A 20,307-nucleotide genomic window follows, 5' to 3' on the forward strand; every position below is an offset into this window, starting at 1 on the left:
TTTTACCTGTTCACGTTAGCACATCACATCTTACCCCTACCACCACCTGTGGGCAGAACCCTAGGTTAACACTGGAAGGAATGAAAAGTAAATTCCTCCTGTCCTTGAGCAGTCCAGAGGGCTGAGGATCCCTTTCCTGAGGGATGTCCATGGCATGCAGACGAGAGCCCTTCTGGAATGACTGGTCCGCCAGGACCGAGGAATAGGCACAGAGGCCAATAAGCAAAAACTTAAGTTGATCCTGAACAGGGTGTCCTGTCCATCCTTGGGCCCCTCCCAGAAACTGGATCTTTCCTCTGGTTCACCATGGCCCAGTGAGCTCCCTGGCCTGCTTCCTGGACAGCCTTTCTGGGCGGCTGTGGAAGCTGCACCTTCCACTGTGGGGTCTGTGTCCCTGCTCGTTTCTCAGCATCCACTTCATCAGAGGTGAGGTGGAGCAGGCCTCTGCTGCCTCCCTTTTGTCCTCCCCTCCCTTTCCTAGCTCAAATTAGCTGTTTGAGACCTTCACCCTTTCCTCAAAATTGAGGACGTTCCCCATTCCCAGTACCCCTGGTGCCCAGGGCTCCTCTGCCCTCAGGCTTCTGGTGGCTTCATCCAACTGCCATCTGGGGATTAAAAACCACCCAGGAGAAATGTGGCACTGAAGTCCCTGAGAACTGGGAACAGGGTCCTGTGCGCTGCTGCGCCACCTGCTGGCCTCACTTCTTTACTTCCAGGCTGCTCACTAACCTGTTCAGGTCCTGCACAGCATCCTTATCCCCCTGGATGGGTACCAGGTCCTACAAGTCAGTAGCACCTCTCCCCCTCTCAGCCTCTTGGGCAGACTCCGAGAAACCTCTTCCCCTAACACCAGCAATTACACCAAGGGCCGCTAGGCTCTCAGCATGACTACTTTTACATACTCTGTGTCTGTCAGCCAGGCATTTTTTCCTGTGTGAGAATACCCCTGCCCTCATCTGCAACAACTGCCCCTGTTGACTACACCTCTTCCCTCCCTGACCCCAGAGAAAGGGGCCTTGGTCCCCTTGGCACCCGGCCCCATTGCCTGAGACCAGTGGGAGCAGGAGCACAGGCCCTGGCGTGGAGGAGTTTGCATTCTGCACGGCTCTAGTTCTTTAATTAAAAGTGCACTGTCAGTTGATGCCCAGCTCTGCTTTCCATTTCTTTATTGATTCGTGCACTGCTGTATCTCAAAGTCTCATGGAGGAGCAGAGAACACCAGTGAAGGAGGTGGGTGGAGCAGGGGCATGGAGCCAGGGCCCTCTCCCCCTCCCATCAGGAGCCAGCCTCCCTGCTTTTTGAAGAGGGTCCAGCCACAGCTCTGGTGGTCCTCCAGGATCTCCATCCCTCCAAGGGCAGCAGGGGCTGAGAGACCTGCAGGCCAAGGAGCCCATCCCAGCTGCTTCCATGTGAGGGCAAGAGCCTCAGCCTGGGTTTGGGGAGAAGGAGCCACTGAGCCCCTAGGATTCCCAGTCACCTTTGTCTTCCTCTCCAGGTGGCTGCTGTAGGGGAGACAGAGGTGGGATGGAGTCTGACATTTGAGCAAAGGCTCCTCCTTGCCCCTCATTGGCCCTGGTCCCAGGTCCTCTCCCAGACACGCCTGGGAGGGAAAAGGTGGAGGGTGACAGGGGTGCTTTGGGGCCACCAGTTCACCCAGCCCTCCTAGTTCCTAGAGACTTAGAAGCCCCTGGAGACTTAGAAACAAGAAAAGGCAGAGTGTGCATGGTGCACTGCACCTCAACTCCCTGGAAAGCAGTGGTGCTCCACCTACCTGTGTGCCTCAGGACCAGCTTGTTGGAGAGATGAGACATCAGGACCCACCTTGGCCTGTGGCCCTCACTACAGCAGGAGAAACCACCAGTGAGGAAGGACGAAGGGACCAGGAATGAAACTTACTCCTGGGAGACAACCTCAGGGTTCAGTCACATTTGTCCTCTTTCCTTCACTACTGACACACCCCAGCCCTCTCCACAGCTACCAGGTCACCAGGGGCTCCTGGGGCTTCAGTCTGTCAGTCGATCCAGCACCAGGGCACTGACAGAAAATGGTTAACGTTTGAGTAACACTGTCATGCCCACCCGGTGAGACAAAGAGGTGCCAACAAGCAGCCCCCATGTGTGAGCAGCCCAGAGTGTTAGGCAGTTTGCCCGGGTCACAGTGCAAAGCTCAGAAGCTAATCGTGGACTCAAAAGCAGGACTGTTGCTTCTTGCCCAGGTGTTACATTTATGCCAGCATCCCAGCCGAAGCAATCTGTAGCCCCAAGGGGCTTAGAGAAGCAGGACTCAGCTACCCCTCCAGGTCCTCTGTTTCCAAAATATCTCAGGTGCCATCCTGAGACATTGTCCATTCCTCAGACAACTGGCAGAGTATGAGAAGATTCTCTCTTGTACTTGGAGGTGGATGAGGCTCTGTTGCCTACCAGCTTAGACAGCAAAGTTCCACTCAGCAGGTTCCAAAACCCAGAAGGAACCCACTGCCCAGGCAGCAGAGACAAGGATGTTAGGGTAACCACCTGGGGTTACCATCAAACACCCAGGGGACAGCAGGGGGCAGGCCTTTTCACATGTGAGTGGCAAGGAGCACCCCGTTGGAGTCTGGTGGTGGTTGGAAGAGGTGGCCTTTTTCTCAGAGTCCTCCTGGAGTGGGTGCAGCAGAGTTCCCTCACCTTGCTCCTGTTCCTTCTCTTTCTTCTTGTCTACCTTGTGCTCCATAACACTGCAGAGCTTGGCCTTGCTGGTGCCCTCAGCCTGGCGGATGGACTGCAACAGAGGGACCTGGCCACTGGAAGGGTCCACCACTTCCTTGGGAGCTCCCTGGACTGGGAAGAAAGGCTGCTCAGGCAGGGTTAGGCTGTGGGACAGGCCTGCCCCGTGTAAGGTTCTGGGGATTCTCAGGAGCTGTCAGCAGCCTGGCTGTGAAGAAGGGCCCTCCATGAAGAGGAAGCCTGCTGGTGAAGCAGGGCGTTTGGTGAAGCCTGATGCTGACTGCATCCACCTGAGCTCAGGAAGTCATGTGTCCAGGAGCCCAGGACCTTCTCTGATCCCCACCCAGCTTAGCTGCCACCCACAGAGGGGGCCCCGAGAGTTTCCCATATGCTGAATATCTCAACATGACACGTGATCCAAGGAATTTTTGTGCTACTTCTGGAAGAGGGAGACGACTGGAAGATATATTAAAACTGAAATTCTGGAATTTAAGGAACACATGGATATTTTGTTGCTGTAGTTTTGAATGATTCTAGCGGCTCCTCTTTTTCCACTGGTGTCAGTGGGGAACCCACAGCCCCATGTGCCCAGGCCCCCTCCACCCTGGAGGGTAGAATTCCAGAGCTCTATGGACACAGTTTAAAAACCACTATTAACGGCCCCAATGGAACAAGATTTAAAATTAGAACTATCCTGAAACTGTAGAATTTATGGCCACTTAACCAAACTACAGAAAATCCTTCGGGGATCCAGAAACTTGCAGGCACCCTCTAAGAGAGCACCCTATCCCCCCCACCCCCCACATGCCCATGGGCCCTGCCCCTTTTCCTGCCTGAAGGAGAAGAGCTGCTGTCAGCCTCCTGGGCATCGAGACCTGGAGGGGCCTAGGTCTGTGGTGGGGGTGGGGGCTGGGAAGCACTAACCAGCACTGCTGGAGCTGGGGGAGGTGGTAGTGGGGATGCTATTAGCACCCCATGTTCTAGGTCTGAAACAAGTGTGAGAAACGGGAGGTATCGGAGGAGGAAAGTGGCCCAACTCCCGTTCCTGGCTCTGGCTCAAAAGGCTCGGCCATGTCTATGGGGAGGCAGGCAGCTCTGGAATGGTGGTGTCTGGGTCTAAGGGGGCAATGCCAGGGCTCAGATCCTCTGTGTACCTGAGGTCATCAGCGATGCCTGGCAGGTCAGGCAGCTGGCATGGCACATTGATCTCGGACACTTGGCCCAGGTCATGCACACAGAAATAGTTCTCCAGAACCTGCAGGATTAGGTGGGGGTACGTGAGCTAGGGTGCTGCAGTTTGACCTTGGGGCAGTTACAGAGCTGCTTCTCCTGTAACGAGCTGCTTGTGGACCCAATGATGGCAGACAGCCAGCTGGGCCATGGTGGCTTTGCTGCTGGGGTAGAGCTGCAGGACTTCTGGAAGTCAGCCTGTGCCGAGTCAATGTCATTCATTGCCAGGTGGGCCTCTCTCCAGTGGAAAAGGCCTTTCTCATTGTTGCTGTCCAACTCCAGGGCTTCATGAGGACAGAGGAATCCACAGTGAGACCTCAGGTCCTGTAGCTTCTCTGGCCAAGACTGGGTTTCCAAGGTATTCTCAGCAGGATGATGGGGAATGCAAATGGCTGGTTCTGCCTGTAAAAGAATGAGTCTTGGGACATTAAATGGAAAAGACCAAGGTCTACGAAGGAATCTCTTCCAGTCCAAGAGGCAGAAAGGGAAGACAGGTCTTTAGATGGAGGTCTTCTTATTCTCTTTAGAATAAGGCAGGTATATAAATGGGAGAGGCTAAGAATTGGGGTGAAGCAAACACTTAAAGTGCCCTTCCTATCTAGTGTGTCCTCCTAGCTCTGGGTCACCTGCCTCCTACCACTGAAGTGCTTGCTTCTCATCCCCTGTCTCTGGGTGCTGAATCGCTGAGCTCCCAATGGTCCATCCTGCTTATTCCTACATTAGTCACTGAGGGCAACTTTGAGATAGCCGGCAGCTCACCCCCAACCTCGCCTGTGAATGTTGTTCCCGTACTTCTTTAAAGGGGCCTCACCTTGTTACAGCTCTCGGTGGCAGCTGAGAAGGCCTATAGTTTCAGATGATACATGGCCAAGTTGAGATGGGAAGCTAGCCAAAGGACCCGTGCCTTCTGTGTGTCTTCATCAGAGAAACTTGACTCGTCTTCCAGCCAGGACACAATCTTCTTGTACTGCAGTAAAGCCTTCTTGTACTTGCCTTCCTAGAATGGGAGGGAGGCTCAGGTACACAGCACAGGCTCAGTGGCACCAGGCTGTCATACCCTGCAGTCATCAGTGACCCGTGGGCCTAAGAGAGTCCTGCCCACCCCCACCCTCAATGCCCCCAGGCAAGACCAGCTAGCTTGTGCTAAGTGAAGACTGCAGGTGCCACTTGTCCACTCCCTGGCAGAAACTGACCTCAGCCATTGGCAGGGAAAGGTGGGCCCAGAGGAGCCCTCCCTGGGCGTGTCCTCAGGACCATGGCTGCTGGCTCACCTTCAAGCACACGGTACCCTGTTCTTTCACTGTGGAGCTCTGTTCCAGCTTCCCCCCTGAATTCAACTCCTAAGACTCCTTGGCCTCCCATCCCCCAAGGGAGAAACACAACAACTGTCAGCAACCCCAGACAGTCACCTCCAGGGTGGGATGTGACTTCAGCATGGGGAGGACCTTGAGCCAACTCACCTCCTCAAAACTCTGGAGGTGGATTTCATATTTCAGGTCAGCGTTTGGTGGGATTTGGAACTTTTCCTTCCCAACACTGCCAAAAGCAGGGCTGTGGGGGCAGAAAAAGCCTCTAAGCCATTGCATCAGAACTTAACCTGCTCTGCACCAAAAAGATTTCCTGTTTCCCCAGAAGCACCTCCCTGTCCTATGTGTCAGAATCTTCCCCGACCTCCGAACACATTACTTGTTCTCTTAGTATCTTCCATACCCTTGGGACAACTCATGCTAAATTACACTGGCGTGATTACTAACTGAAATGGCATCTCACTGAGAAATGAGTCAATAGGTGGCAGGAACAATGTCTCTGAGTAACTAGAGATTGTCAGCATCGTGGACGGCACACAGTAAGTGTGCTTCCATAAACGTCACCAACGAGTGAGTGAACCAATGAACACAAAAACCTTGATGTCGGCAAAGGAGAGAGTCTGTAGCAGCCTTGACTGGAAAGATTATGCTTTGATCCAAGGAGATGTGGACGATTGTGGCCACACTCCTAAATACAGCGAAGAGACCATAATGGCCTATGTTTGGTGTGCCCAGAGACATGAATGAGTCTGTGCGGGTAGTGAACACACTCCGAGGAGAAGATACACATGGCTAGTCATTTAACCCACTGTGGATATGTACATCTCTGACCTTGGTTGGTCCTCATGCTCTACCAAACCCACTCCTGACTTGGGCTGGAGGTACACCATGGAATGTTCTCCATTTCCCATGTGCTGAATGGCTTTCTCCAGCCCACTTAGGCAGATCCAGACTCTGTCCCTTGCCCATCTCAAAGTGGAGCTCCCGTTGGTCAAAAATCTGGTCCTAAAAAAATTTTTTTTAATAAAATAAAAATAATATTTAAAAATCTGGTCCTCACAGTACCCTTCCAGTGTGACTGGCATGCAAGAAAGGCAGTGTACCAAGTGCACGAAGGGAAGCCGACTGAAGAAGGATGCCATCAGCATCCCTTCATGGTCTCATCACTTCCTGTCCCCAAGACGCCCAGGTGTTTCCAGACTTGGAGGGATAATAAAAAGGTATGTTCTAATCCCTCATTTTACAGAAAAGAAAAGAGGATTAGAGAAGGGAAGTAACCTGCCCAAAGCCACCCAGAGATAAGTATCAAAAAACCAAAAAACCGAATTAAAACCTGCCTACTGTCTTACCCTCCACACAGCACCCTTGTGGGCCTGGCATAGCCTTCCCCCTGAGCCTCTATTCCCCTGATGGTTCCCCCCATCTTCTTCCTCTGTTAGGTCCTCTCCCTTGAACTCACACAACTCTACCTGTGGGGCAAGGCGTAGGGCGACAAGTCCTGTCAGCACTCACTTGTCAACAGTGAGACACAACTTCTCTCTCATCTACAGGAGTCCCTCCTAACTGCCAGATGAGGTCTGACCAGGAGGGCAGCCACTCTAGGAGTGAACCAAGTGGCACTTTTGCCAAGTTCTCAGGATTTGCCCAGCCTCAACTTTGGTAGAGGTGGGCAGGCCACCCAGATTTCAGTTAACTTCAGGAGATCAATCTATTTGCTACCTGCTCTGCACAATAAGAACATGTTCTAGTCAATCCTGACTCAGCTAGCCCAATCTGATAGCATTAGAAATGACCCAACATCTTTCAGCAGTCTTCTGAACATTCTCCAAGTCATTAGTGGTGATTAGGGCTCAGCTACTTGCAGACTGACCTGTGTCAAGTTCCACCTCCTCAGAGGAAACTTTCCTCACCTCCCTGACCCACAGGGGAGGCACCCCTCCCCTCCTCTTATCTCTAGGTGCCCACATTCTATAGTGTCATTTGTAACTGCATACACATTCTGACCTCCTGGCTCCTTTCAGTTCAAATTATACCCCATCTCCTCTGGGCACCGCTCTTGAGATAAACATGTCTCCGCCCATTACTGCCTCAAGTCTGAAGAGGGGCCATGGCCACCTCTTCCCACCTGAAACCTCCATTGTAGCCTCTGTCCTGGGAGCAGTAACCTATGTGCACAGCAAAGCCAACTGCCCTCACTATTTCTCTTTCCCTTTAAGGCCAGACCCTTAGCTTTGGCTACACTGTTTCTAAGCTGCAGGAAGGACTGGAGGACAGCCCAGCCCTGAGCTGAGATAAGGCTGGCTCTTTGCCTTGCTCTCTGGCTGGACACTTACCTCAAACACAAGCGTGACATTGGAAGGGGTTTGTGGAGGGCTGCCAGCCCAACCGTGGGCATATTCTGGCTTGCAGGTGAGACCGAATGCTTTTCCCAACCTCAGGGTTGCTACAGCAACGTCCCAAGCCTTGATGACCTCCCCTTTCTGTAGGTACAGAAAGCAAACATGTCCTTCCTCCTAGGCAGGGAACTGACTCTGGGCTCTGTGGCCCCAGAGTACAATGCCTGAGGGGAAGCTGGACATTCTTTAGAAATGGGACCAGGAAGGTAGAAACTTGTGGCTGCAATCAGTGCTGTCATCTCACACCTCCTAAAACACAAACTAACAAACCAAACTGCTCAATTCTGGAACAAAGATGTTCAAGAAACAAGGCAGTCACTTCTGAAGAGGAAGTGGGGTACTCGGAGTGATCACAGCAAGAAGAGGAATCAGTGGAGTACAGGACAGCAGGAGAAAAAGGAGGAGTAACAACAACAAAAATTTGCAGTTTGCACTAAACCACTCCTCCTCAAGCTTCTGAAGACATGGTTCCTACTTGTGACAGCTTACATCCTCCTGGAAACTGAGCTACCAAGCCTAGGTTTTGCCTACCTTTTCCCAGATCAAAGGAGAATTTGTCTTTGTGGTCCAGACTGGAGTCAAACTTGGTGCCATCTAACAACCAGCCAGTGTAGTGAATGAGGACTCGGTCCCCAGTCATGGGCATCTCTGTGCCCATGCCCTCTCGCTTGATGACCTGGGAGGAAGGGGGAGGAGGTGAGTACCTAGTGATGGGGGCAGAAAGAGGCACAAAACAGCCTGCACGTTTCTGACAGGTACATAGAGGGAGTCTCCTTCCTCCTTGCAAATAGAGTCAAGGGACCAGTCGCAAAGGATTCGGAAACAAAGCTTGGCTAGAAGCCAAGTGACCTCCCCATCTTTTGAGGTGTGACACGACTTGGTTTGAAAAACTGGAAACAAGCCCTGGCCATGTTGCGCAGTTGGTTAGAGTGCTGTCCCAACACGCCAACGCTGCAGGTTTGATCTCCAGTCAGGGCACATGCATAAGCAGCAACCAATAAGTGGAACAACAAATAGGTCTCACTCTTAAAAAACAACAACAACAATCAAAAGAAACCCTGGAGACAAAAGACCCAAGTTCAAGTTTTTGCTGTATATCTTGGGCAGTCACTCAAACTCTCTAGACCTTATTTGGAGTGATGACCATCTCTATCAGAGTTGGAGGATTCAATTGGTAAAGTTTATCAGCAGCAAAGGAAGACGTATTTATGCTCTATGTTCTCATTCTTCCTAAATGCCAGCGACCCTCGGATCAGAGTCCAGTTTGGAGATGAGGAGAGGAGTGTGAGTAATGAAGTGACCCAAACAGGAAATCCACCAGACTGTGGACCAGCACAGGGACTGCCAATCAGGCCCTTAACTCAGACTCAGGACATGGGCGTTCCTGACTGGTAGGCTAGTTTAAGTCTTTTATTTCCGGGCTAAGAGTATTTCCCAGGAATTTATAAGCCTGGGCTTCTTTTACTTAGCATTTATCAAAGGTCCCTCCATGGGCCACCTGGTAGGCCTGTCATTGCCCTGTGAAGGAAACTTCTGTGATATAACAGGGGATTAAGGAGTAGAAGAGTTAAGGGAAAGGACTGGAGGATAAAGGGGGAAATGACCTTTCCTGGAATATCAACCTGGTGGAAATCACTAGGACCCTGGAGGGAGAAGGGAAAGCCACATGCCCATGGGGACAGCAGCTTGAGATTCCAAGATATTGGGGTGGGGGTGGAAGTCACATGCATTTCCGGAGCAGACAGGGACTGATGGAGGTTTGCCTAGCCCATGCAGAGCAGCAGGCTCCCAAGCAAAGCATCTCCTTTACGCCCCACACCCCAAGTCCCAAATCTGGAAGGCAAGGGGTTGTGGAGCAGCTTTTCCAGGTGGAAGGAGGAACTACAGGTCCCTCGTTTTCCCTGGGCTGAGGGAGCTGGAGACAGCGTGGCTGAGCCGGTGACCTAGGTATAAGTCCCAGCCTTTAGAAAGGGACTGAGGAGAGCGAGGAGGGTGCCAGAACCTTCCTGGAGGCCAGGTCCGGGAGCCAAATTGCACAGAAGCCTCTGGGCCAGGAAATTACTCTTGTGACCCTCTTGTAGTCCTAGCTACTATTTAATTGCCACAGGGTGGCGACCTCTCCCACCACCACCGATGAGGGCGGCCCAGGGCCATCCAGGTTGCGGCTGGCAGGGCTGGAGCTGGCAGCTTGGCCACAGTTGCGGGTCGGAAAAGGCCTGGCCCCCTGGGCACGCAGCCTAGGAGACCTAGCTGCTGCTCGCGTGCATCCCCGCGCCTGTCCCTTCCCTATTCCATCCGCGCCCCCCCCCGCCCCCCCCCCCCTCCCCCGCTCCCAGCATACCTTAGTTGACGCCGCAGGGCTGGGGGCCTGAGCCCGGACCACAGCCTACCAAGCAGGCCGGAATAACGGTCAACCTTAGGTCCGCGCACCTAGGCTGTCCCCTTCCGAGCCTGCAGCCGCCCTCAGCTCCCAAACACTGCAACCTGGTTCAGCGAGGCGAGGCAACAGACCGCCGGCTGCATGAGCACTCCAAGACCAGCACCCGCCGAGCCTGCAGAGGCAGCTGTCCCCGTCCCGTGACTCGGCCCGGAGATTCGAAGTTCGCGCGAGGGGGGCTGGGATGGGCGCTCCGGGCTCGGCCGCCCCCAGCGGACCCTGTGCTCCCCCGGAGTCCCCACCCCCACCTTCAGCACGCCTTCATCATGCTTGGGACTGATGTCCACTCTCACGATTCTGAGGGGCGCCGGCTGCACCCCACACTCGGTAGCCTTCATGTCCTCGCGCATCATGGAGGCTGCGAGCGCCGTTACTCCGGGAGCCGGGCAGTGGGCGCGAGCCAAGCCCTCTCGGCCGCCGGCCTGCCCGCTGTGGGGGGCGGGCGCGGGCTTCGCAGACACCCACCTGCGAACTAACTGGTCCCAGGCTCCAGCCCCTCAGGCTCACGGCAAGCTCGCAGCCCGCGGCGGAGCCCCGCTCGGGAAGGAGCAAGTGGTAGAGTGGTCCAGGGAGCCAGGGGTCGCAGGCGCCGCGGAGGGAGGGGCTGGGAGGAGCCGGAGCGGCGAGGCGGGGTGCGGGGTGTAGCAGTGGAGAAGTTTCTGCCGGTGGCGGCGGCTAAGCTGTTGTGCGCGTTTTTGTTAAACCTTCTATTTCTGGTTGTTCCTCCTGCTGGCTGCCTGCCCTTTCTCCCCCCACTTCTGGGATCCTCAGATCTGGGGCTCGCCCTTCCCTCCCGCACCACGCTCTCCCTCTACGTTTTCCGTTCTAACGGGATTCTTCCAGCCCCTTCTGGATGCCCCCACCGCGCTCCAGTACCTTGCCCGCCGAGCCAGGATCGCCCCAGACACTGCAGCCCGCCGAGTGGTTTGCTCAGAGCTGGGTAACGGGATGTAATGGCAGCGCCTAGGTCTCTGTAGGACCCCAGACGAGCGAATTTATAAAAATATACTGTAAATGCAGGCGGCATGGTCTCCCCGCATTCCCTTGGCGAGGACACCAGGAAATGGGGAGGGAGACGGGAAGGGAGTTGGAGTCGGGGCGGAGGGCAATGAGTGAGGAGCTCTTACCTGATTGCACAGAATTGGACGAGAGCAGCCTTACTTTTCCCAGAGTCCGGAAGACTTGCCGCCCTCAGCTCTTTAAAAGGCTTGGAGCAGGCGATTTGCAAGAAATGACCTGCTGAGCTAAGGGTTCTTAAATGGCGCACGTATTGAGTGGTCTGACCCTGACAATAATGAAACTGCTATTTCGGTTAATATTTAGAAACAGAAAAATGGTTTCAACTCTTGAAAAAAAGTCCTTACATTTTACTAAAGGCCGTGGCGAGGTGTATTTTCTTATTATTTGGTTCCCAAGTGTTTATCTGCCTGTGGAGGGCTGAGCATCTGTGTGGTGGGCGAAGCTGTGCAGCACCTAGCTACCCAAACAATTGCTTTTTTTTATCCTTGCAAAAGTTTATTTTTTAAATTGCTTTCTTGTTGTTCAATTACAGTTGTCTGCATTTTCTCCCCACCCCTCTACCCCATCCCAGCCTAACCCACCTCCCTCCCTTGCTTCCATCCTCCCCCTTGGTTTTTCCATGTGTTCTTTATAGTAGTTCCTGAAACCCTTCTCCCCACTATCCCTTCCCCCTTCCCCTCTGGCTATTGTTAGATTGTTCTTAATTTCAATGTCTCTGGTTATATTTTGTTTGCTTTTTTCTTCTGTTGATTATGTTCCAGTTAAAGGTGAGATCATATGGTGTTTGTCCCTCACCGCCTGGCTTGCTTTTTTTTTTTTTAATGCTCTATGTATTTTAATGTTAATAGTGGGTAATCAATTAAGCATTTTAATTTGACCAGTGTTTCAGATCCAGAATATTACAATTAGAATGAAAATGTACAAGATCAGCTCAACCTAATTCAATATTTTTTAAAGAATATACTATATGTAAGGCATAAGTTGAATGGCATATATTTATAGAGAACATCAGTATTTAGCAAATAAAACTATTCTCAAGAAACTTGAAATTTATTTTCTAGGCATATCTCTGCTCTAATTCAATGCTAATGTCATTGATATTTACTCTTTTTTTTTTTGACAAAAAGATTCTTGTAGAGAAGATCTTGATTTTGGCAAGCACTCAACCCCAGGTTAGCATAGTGCCTGGTGAGTGGTATCAAATAGTCATTGGCTATATAAATTTGTATTCCAATAACAATAAAGAAAATTCTTGAGCCCTGGCTATGGACCTGGCACTGTGCTGTTGGAGGCAAACTGTCCCTTTTAGGTAACTAACCAACAGGGCTGTTACACGTGAAATTTCAGTACCTTAACATAATGTGATAATTCATCATAGTCCTCTCTGATAGAACTTTACTGAGAGGAGATGCAGAAGAAATAAAACTGGTTCCTCCAGCAATTTACAGCAAATGAATTTACACACAACTAAGACATCACTTTTTCTTTCATTTTTTAAAAGATTCTATTTACTTCTTTGTTTAGAGAGAGGGGAGGGGAGACAGAAAGAGAGGGAGAGTAACATGGAGGTGTGCGGGCAACATCCATAGGTTGCCTTTTGCAGCAGGGACCTGGCATGCGACCCAAGCGTGTACCCTGACAAGGAATCAAACTGGCGGCCTTTCGGTTTTCAGGAGTACCATCAAGCCACTGAGCCACACCAATCAGGGCAAGACATTTCTTCTTAGATGACTGGGGATATCTTGGAAGGATATGATGTCGAAACCCTCCAAACTTCCAGGTGATAGGGATGGAGGGTAGGGTGCTGGCTTGCAGGTGTGGCAGTGATCTTACTGTTGTCTGATGCACCTGCTTAGTCTCAGCATGTGCTAGTTTTTAATGCTAGGGCCATTGGGTATTATTCAGCAGAAAAGGTTGGGATGGAAGAGAAAACTTCATCTTTAGAGTAATGCTTTTCTGCACCTTCTTCTTTATTGGAAGCAAACAGCATAAGTCCATGTCTTTTTAATTCCTGTCAGCACATATTAATTGAGCACTTAAAATGTGCCTGTCATTGCATAAACAGGTAACTTAATAGCAGTAGAAAGAGCACCTGCATGTGAGTAAGCAAAGACTTGGTTTGCCCACACACTAACCATTTGATCTGGGGCAGGTTATTGGGATAGTGACATCTGTCGACGAGGGCAGTTGTGATGGTTCAAGAAGAGGAAATGTGTCAGCTCTCTGGCACGGTGCCCACCTTCAAGCAGGTGGTTAATACATTAGGGTCATCACTCTAATGTGATCAGTGCAGTGGTGGCGATGGGAACAAAGTGCTAAAAATACAGAGGCTTATAAGAGAAGGAAAATTTGGGTGCAAGGGAAAGGGGAAGGACAAGAAGGAAAAGTTTTCAGCAAGAAAACTCTTCATGCACTCAGTGAGTGGTTGTGGGGGCTGAGAGACAGGAGGGCGCAGGGAGGGCAGTGGGCACTGGGTTCTTGAAATTCAGAGCAGGAATTATTGTTACTAGATTTTTTTTCTGGTCATTTACATTGTATTCTTCTGATTGTAAAACTTACACATATTCAGTGTAGAAAGTGTGTGGGTGTTTTGTTCTTTCCCTCCTGTTCCTTACCCCTTTCCCAGCCCATTTGAATTAGTGGTCTCATCAAAGATGTTTAACAACATAGTATCGTTCAATGGTATCATTCAATCATTTAAAATCCTCCTGAAAATTTCCCCTTTTGCTAGAGAAAGAGAGCACACACAAAAAATCATCCACCGTATCCTGTAGATGACTCATGCCAAAGGTTAGATGACATGTAGATGACTCATGTCAAGGTCAGAAGTTTTGTCATTGCCAAAACCAGCCATCCTGAGCTAATCTGGCTCATGTCCCTAATGCTAGGGCCCATCCTTCACACATGAAGACACCGTGTTTTTTAAAGATGCTATTTTTTCCTCTCGGAGTGCCAGTGCTCTCAAACATTTAAAAAATATTTAATATTTGGATCATTCAAAAGAATACTAGATGAGTGTGTGCGTAGATACACGTACACGCACGTTATGTAACATAGAACGTAATGAAACTTGGCAGGATAGCACCCAACCCAAGAATCAGAACCTTACCAACATGATTTGTGTCAAAACCAAAACACCAAACATGGTAAGGACGCTTCCATAATTTCTTGCTATGTTTGTTCTCTGTTGACTGAGAAAACACCAACTATGCCACTGGTGAAAAGTGCTACTATGTATTTCATGAAACATGTACGGATTTGCTTAGTTTAGTGATGGCAGCTCCATTTTCACACATTTGAAAAATAGTTGACCTCTATGTGAGGCCTGCACATAGTGGAGATCTGCATGGTGCAAAGGTTAAGCTCATGGGCACTGGATTGGGTTTACCAGGGTTCAGATCTCAGCTTCATCACTGAACACATCATGAGTCCTTGGGCAGAAGTGAAAGGTCTTTGTCTAAACTCATGGTTTTGTCTGTGAGTGTCCAGTTGTTCTATCACCATTTGTTGGTTCTACCTAATACATGGAAACAAACACAAGGAGGCTGCCAAAATGAGCCAAGAAACACAGCCTTCATCAGAGTTTTATCATGTTCCTCATATAGATCTTGTACATATGTTGTTAGATTTATCCCTAAGTATTTCAGGTATTGGGGGCCGTGCCTGTGTAGATGGTATATTCTTAACCTCAAATTTTGCCTGTTCATTACTGGTATATGGAAAAGCAATGAGGTTTTGCATGTAAACCTACATCCTGCAACCTTGCTATAATATAATTATGCATTAGCTCTGTTACGGTTTTTTGCTGTTATTGATTATTTTGGATTTTCTACATTGATGATCATGTCATCTGAGAAGAAAGCTAGTGATATTTTATGTGTGTCTTGTTTAAAAAATCTTTGTCTACTCCATGGTCATGAAGGTAGTCTCTTTTTTGTGTTTTAAATTCTAGAAACACTCGGAGAACCAAGATGGCGGCATAGGTAGACACACTGCGCCTCCTCGCACAACCAGAACTGACAGAGAATCAAACAGCAAGGGGGACCAACACCAAGGAAATAGAAAATAAACATTCATCCAGACTGGTAGGAGGGGCGGAGACGGGCACTGGGGTGGAGAGGACTTGCGTGGCTGTGGTGGGACTGAGACTGGCGGAGTGTGGGACAAATGGCGCAGGCAGTCTGAGCACTAGCAGACCCTGCGGCCCCACATCTGCACAGATAAACCCAGAGGGCTGGACTCAGAGTGGCGGAGAACGGGGCAGACAGACTGGCGGGTAGCACCCTGTGGCACCACATTCGCCCACAGATAAACCGGATGAACGGTGGGCAGCGAAGCAGACCGAGCCGCCCAGGGCTCCAGCTCCGGGAAATAAAGCCTCAAACCTCTGATTGAAAGCGCCCCTGGGGGTTGGGGCGGCAGCAGGAGAGACTCCCAGCCTCACAGGAGAGGTTGTTGGAGAGACCCACAGGGGCCTAGAGTGTGCACAGGCCCACTTACTCGGGAACCAGCACCAGAGTGGCCCAGTTTGATTGTGGGTAGCGGAGTGAAAGATTGAAAGCCGGAGGAGAGTGAGGTGGGCGCTATTGCTCCCACTCAGCCCCTCCCCCACGTACAGCGTCACAGCGCTGTGACCAGCATTGCCCTGCCCTGGTGAACACCAAAGGCTCCTCCCCTTAAAGTAACAGACGCGCCAAGACAAAAAAAAAAGGCCCAAATGACAGAACACTTCAAAGCTCCAGAAAAAATACAACTAAGCAAGGAAGAGATAGCCAACCTATCGGATGCACAGTTCAAAGCACTGGTTATCAATATGCTCACAGACTTGGTTGAATCTATTCGAAAAACAGATGAAAAAATGAAGCCTATGCTAAGAGAAACAAGGGAAAATGTACAGGGAACCAATAGTGAGGCCAAGGAAACTAGGACTCAAATCAATGGTGTGGACCAGAAGGAAGAAACAAACATCCAACCAGAAAAGAATGAAGAAACAAGAACTTGGAAAAATGAGGAGAGGCTTAGGAACCTCCCGGACGCCTTGAAACGTTCCAACATCTGAATTATAGGGGTGCCAGAAGGAGAAGAGGAAGAACAAAAAATTGAAAACTTATTTGAACAAATAATGAAGGAGAACTTCCCTAATCTGGCAAAGGAAATAGACTTCCAGGAAGTCCAGGAAGCTCAGAGAGTCCCAAAGAAGCTGGACCCAAGGAGGAACACGCCAAGGCACATCATAATTACATTACCCAAGATTAGACGCAAGGACCTACATCCAAGATTACTGTATCCAGCAAAGCTATCACTTAGAATGGAAGGGCAGATAAAGTGCTTCTCAGATAAGGTCAAGTTAAAGAAGTTCATCATCACCAAGCCCTTATTATATGAAATGTTAAAGGGAGTTACCTAAGAAAAAGAAGATCAAAAATAGGAACAGTAAAAATGACAGCAAACTCACAGTTATTAACGGCCACACATAAAACAAAAACGAGAGCAAACTAGGCAAACAACTAGAACATGAGGGTTGTCATTAAGGGAGTGGGAGGGGGAGAGGGGGGGAAAGGTACAGAGAATAAGTAGCATAGATGATAGGTGGAAAATAGACAGGGGGAGGGTAAAAATAGTGTAGGAAATGTACAAGCCAAAGAACTTATAAGTATGACCCATGGACATGAACTATAGGGGGGGAATGTGGGAGGGAGGGGGGTGGGCAGGATGGAGTGGAGTGGGGGGGGAAATGGGACAACTGTAATAGCATAATAAATATATTTAAAAAAAATTCTAGAAACTTGTTTTTTAAATCTTTCACATTTAGGTCTCTGATCCATCTCAAAGTAATTTTTACATGTGGAGTGAGGTGGAGTCAGGTTTATTATTATTTTTTATTTTTTTAATTAATTAATTTATTTTTATTCAGTTACAATTGTCTGCATTTTCTCCCCTTCCCTCCACCCCACCCCAGCCAGTCCCACCTCCCTTCCCCACCTCCACCCTCCCCCTTGATTTTGTCCTTGTGTCCTTTATAGTAGCTCCTATAGACCCCTCTCCCCATTATCCCCTCCCCACTCTCCTATGGCTATTGTTACAATGTTCTTAATTTCAATGTCTCTGGTTATATTTTGTTTGCTTTTTTCTTTTGTTGATTATGTTCCAGTTAAAGCTGAGATCCTATGGTATTTGTCCCTCACCGCCTGGCTTATTTCATTTAGCATCATGCTCTCCAGTTCTATCCATGCCATTGCAAAGGGTATAAGCTCCTTCTTTCTCTCTGCTGCATAGAATTCCATTCTGTAAATGTACCATAATTTTTTGATCCACTCATTTGCTGATGGGCACTTAGGTTGCTTGCAGTACTTGGCTATTGTAAATTGTGCTGCTATGAACATTGGGGTGCATAGGTTCTTTTGGATGGGTATTTCAGGGTTCTTAGGGTATAATCCCAGCAGTGGAATTGCTGGGTCAAAGGGCAGTTCCATTTTTACAAATGGAAGCATGTACCATGCTCATGGATTAGAAGAATTAACATCATCAAAATGGCCATACTACCCAAAGCGATTTATAGATTCAATGCAATCCCTATTAAAGTATCTATGACATATTTCACAGATATAGAACAAACATTTCATAAATTTATATGGAGCCATAAACAACCCCGAATAGCTGCAGCAATTTTGAGGAAAAAGAACAAAGGAGGGATCACAATACCTGATATCAAACTGTACTACAAGGCCACTGTAATCAAAACAGCCTGGTACTGGCATAAAAACAGGCACATAGACCAATGGAACAGAACAGAGGGCCCAGAAATAAACCCAAGTCTTTAAGGTTTATTTTTTTAACATATGGTTGTACAGTTGATCAGGCCCCATTTGTTGAGAGACGACCTCCCCTCACTGAACTGTGATGGCTCCTTTGTCGTCCCTCAGGTGTGACTATGTATTTATGTCTGTTGGCGGACTTTCCTTTGTTCCACAGGTCTGTTCATCTATCCCTGTGCTACATGGTATCTTAGTTGCTGTAGCTTTAAAATAAGTTTTGACATCTGGTAGTGTAAGTCCTCCAGCTTTGTACTTCTGTTGTTAAGATTGCCTTGGCTTTTGTAGGTTCAACACATTTTTTTGTACACATATTAAAATCATTTTGTCAATGTCTAAAAAAGTGCTGGTGTTCTGGTTGAGATTCCATTGAACTTATACATCAAATCAGGGAGATTTTACATCCTAAATACCGAATCTTCTAATCCAGGAATATTATGTGTGCTTCCATTCATATAGGTATTCTTTATTTGTTTCTCTGCAATGCTTTAATATTTTCCATTTTTCAGAATAGCGGTCTCGCACATCTATTCTTAGATTTATTCCTGGATATTTTTGGTTCCACTGCTATTGTAAATCCTATTTGATGATGTTAATTTTCTAATTGTTTGTTGCCAGTATATGGCGCACAATTGATTTTTGGTTTTTATTCTAATTGTGGTAAGGTATACATAACATGAAATGTGTCATTTAACCATTTTTAGGTGTGTAGTATTGAATGCACACTTAACAGTGCATTCACATTGTTGTATAAACATGCAAATAATTTCTTTTTGTAAAAGCTTTATTGAGACATAATTCAGATCCTGTATAATTCACCCATTGAAAGTGTAAAATTGGGTGCCTTTTAGTATATGCACAGGGTGGTGCAACGATCACCAGAATCAAATACAGAATATTTCCATCACCCCATGAAGAAATCCTGTGCCCTTTAGATATCACTGCCCAACCTTCCCCAGTTCCTGGCCCCTGGCAACCAGCGATCTATTTTTGGCCCATCTGTTTCCTTCTTAGCTCACAGGTATTTAAGAGGTTTGAGAGTATGACTGGTGCTTCATCTTCACGCACGTGTAATGCTTGATGAATCCCATAGACAACCTTAGCTGCTCCTGCACTTCCGTCAGCCTTTTAGACACTTACGTTGTTTTGTTCGCTTATCTGCCTGGATCTCAGCTTTCTCTTTCTTTCTTTCTCCTTTTCTGTTTCTTCTAATGAAAGAAAGCGGTATATTTATTCTTATTTTTATACTCTTTTAGAGAGAGAGAGAGGGGAAGGGAGAGAGAGAGAGCAAAAACCATCAATTTGTTGTTCAACTTATTTATGCAATTCATTGGTTGACTCTTACGTATGCCCTGGCTGGGGATGGAAGTTGTGGGCCATGGCTCTTGGTCTAAATAATGTACTTCTTTAAGGTGTGATTAACTGAAAGGGAATATCAAATTATAAACAATGTGTGGAGGCTGTGAGCCATGGTGATAAATGCCCCTTATACATTTTCTTATATAATAAATACTCATTACAAACCATGAAGTAGATTTTTAGAAAAATTTTCTATTATGGCAAATTTTAAACATATGCAGAAGTCAAGAGACTAGCATAATGAGCCTTCTTGTACCCATCACCTAATTAACTGCTTATTAACTCACGACCAGTCTTATTTCATGGATACTTACTTCACTTGCTTTTCCACCCTCCTTACTATTTTGAAGCAAATCCCAGACATCATATATTTTCATCCATAAACCCTTCAGTATATATCTGTAAAAGATAAGGTCTCTTAAAAAAGAAACAGCACAATACCACTATTACAGCAACCACCCTGTTCGTGCCAGGATCCAAGTGGTCTTACTTTATGATTTTTTAATTTGTGTTCTGGCTTTTGTTAAACTCTGGTTTCTCCTTTTATCTTGTTTGTTTCCTCCCTTGCAATTTATTTATTGAAGAAACAAGGTTGTTTTCCCATATTTTGGTTTTGCTAAGTATGTTTTCTTGCAGTTCTCTAACATGTTTCTCTGCATTCTGTATTGACTGTAAATTAGTAGTTTGATTGAAAGGCTTGATCAGATTTGGGTTAGATATGGGGGGACAGTAAATAATTTGTTAGGTTGTTTCATCATGAGATACACCATGTATGGTTGTCTTTTTTTTTTTTTTTGAATGATGTTAACTGTTGGTTAATTATAAATTGAAAAATGGTGGTATTATATTATACCTTCTTCATTTATTAGCTGGCATACTTCTATAAAAAGATACTGTCCCTTATAAACTGTTTTGTTACCCAAGGTCCAATTTATATAGAAAAGCCTGGATATTGCTTGATTTGTCCTTTTATTTACCATTTTAAAAAATAATTGGTTGTTTCATACCCTTCAGTGGCATCCACTTTTATTTTTCTTAAGA

At 47.9% G+C, this 20,307-nt stretch overlaps 1 pseudogene; it reads right to left on the minus strand.

Annotated features, from left to right (window-relative positions):
* Window positions 1–1,198: 1,198 nt before the first annotated feature.
* LOC112306457 (peptidyl-prolyl cis-trans isomerase FKBP4-like) lies at window positions 1,199–10,428 on the minus strand (annotated as a pseudogene).
* Window positions 10,429–20,307: the final 9,879 nt, after the last annotated feature.

This window comes from Desmodus rotundus, chromosome 3, assembly GCF_022682495.2.
Source record: "Desmodus rotundus isolate HL8 chromosome 3, HLdesRot8A.1, whole genome shotgun sequence".
NCBI lineage: Eukaryota > Metazoa > Chordata > Mammalia > Chiroptera > Phyllostomidae > Desmodus > Desmodus rotundus.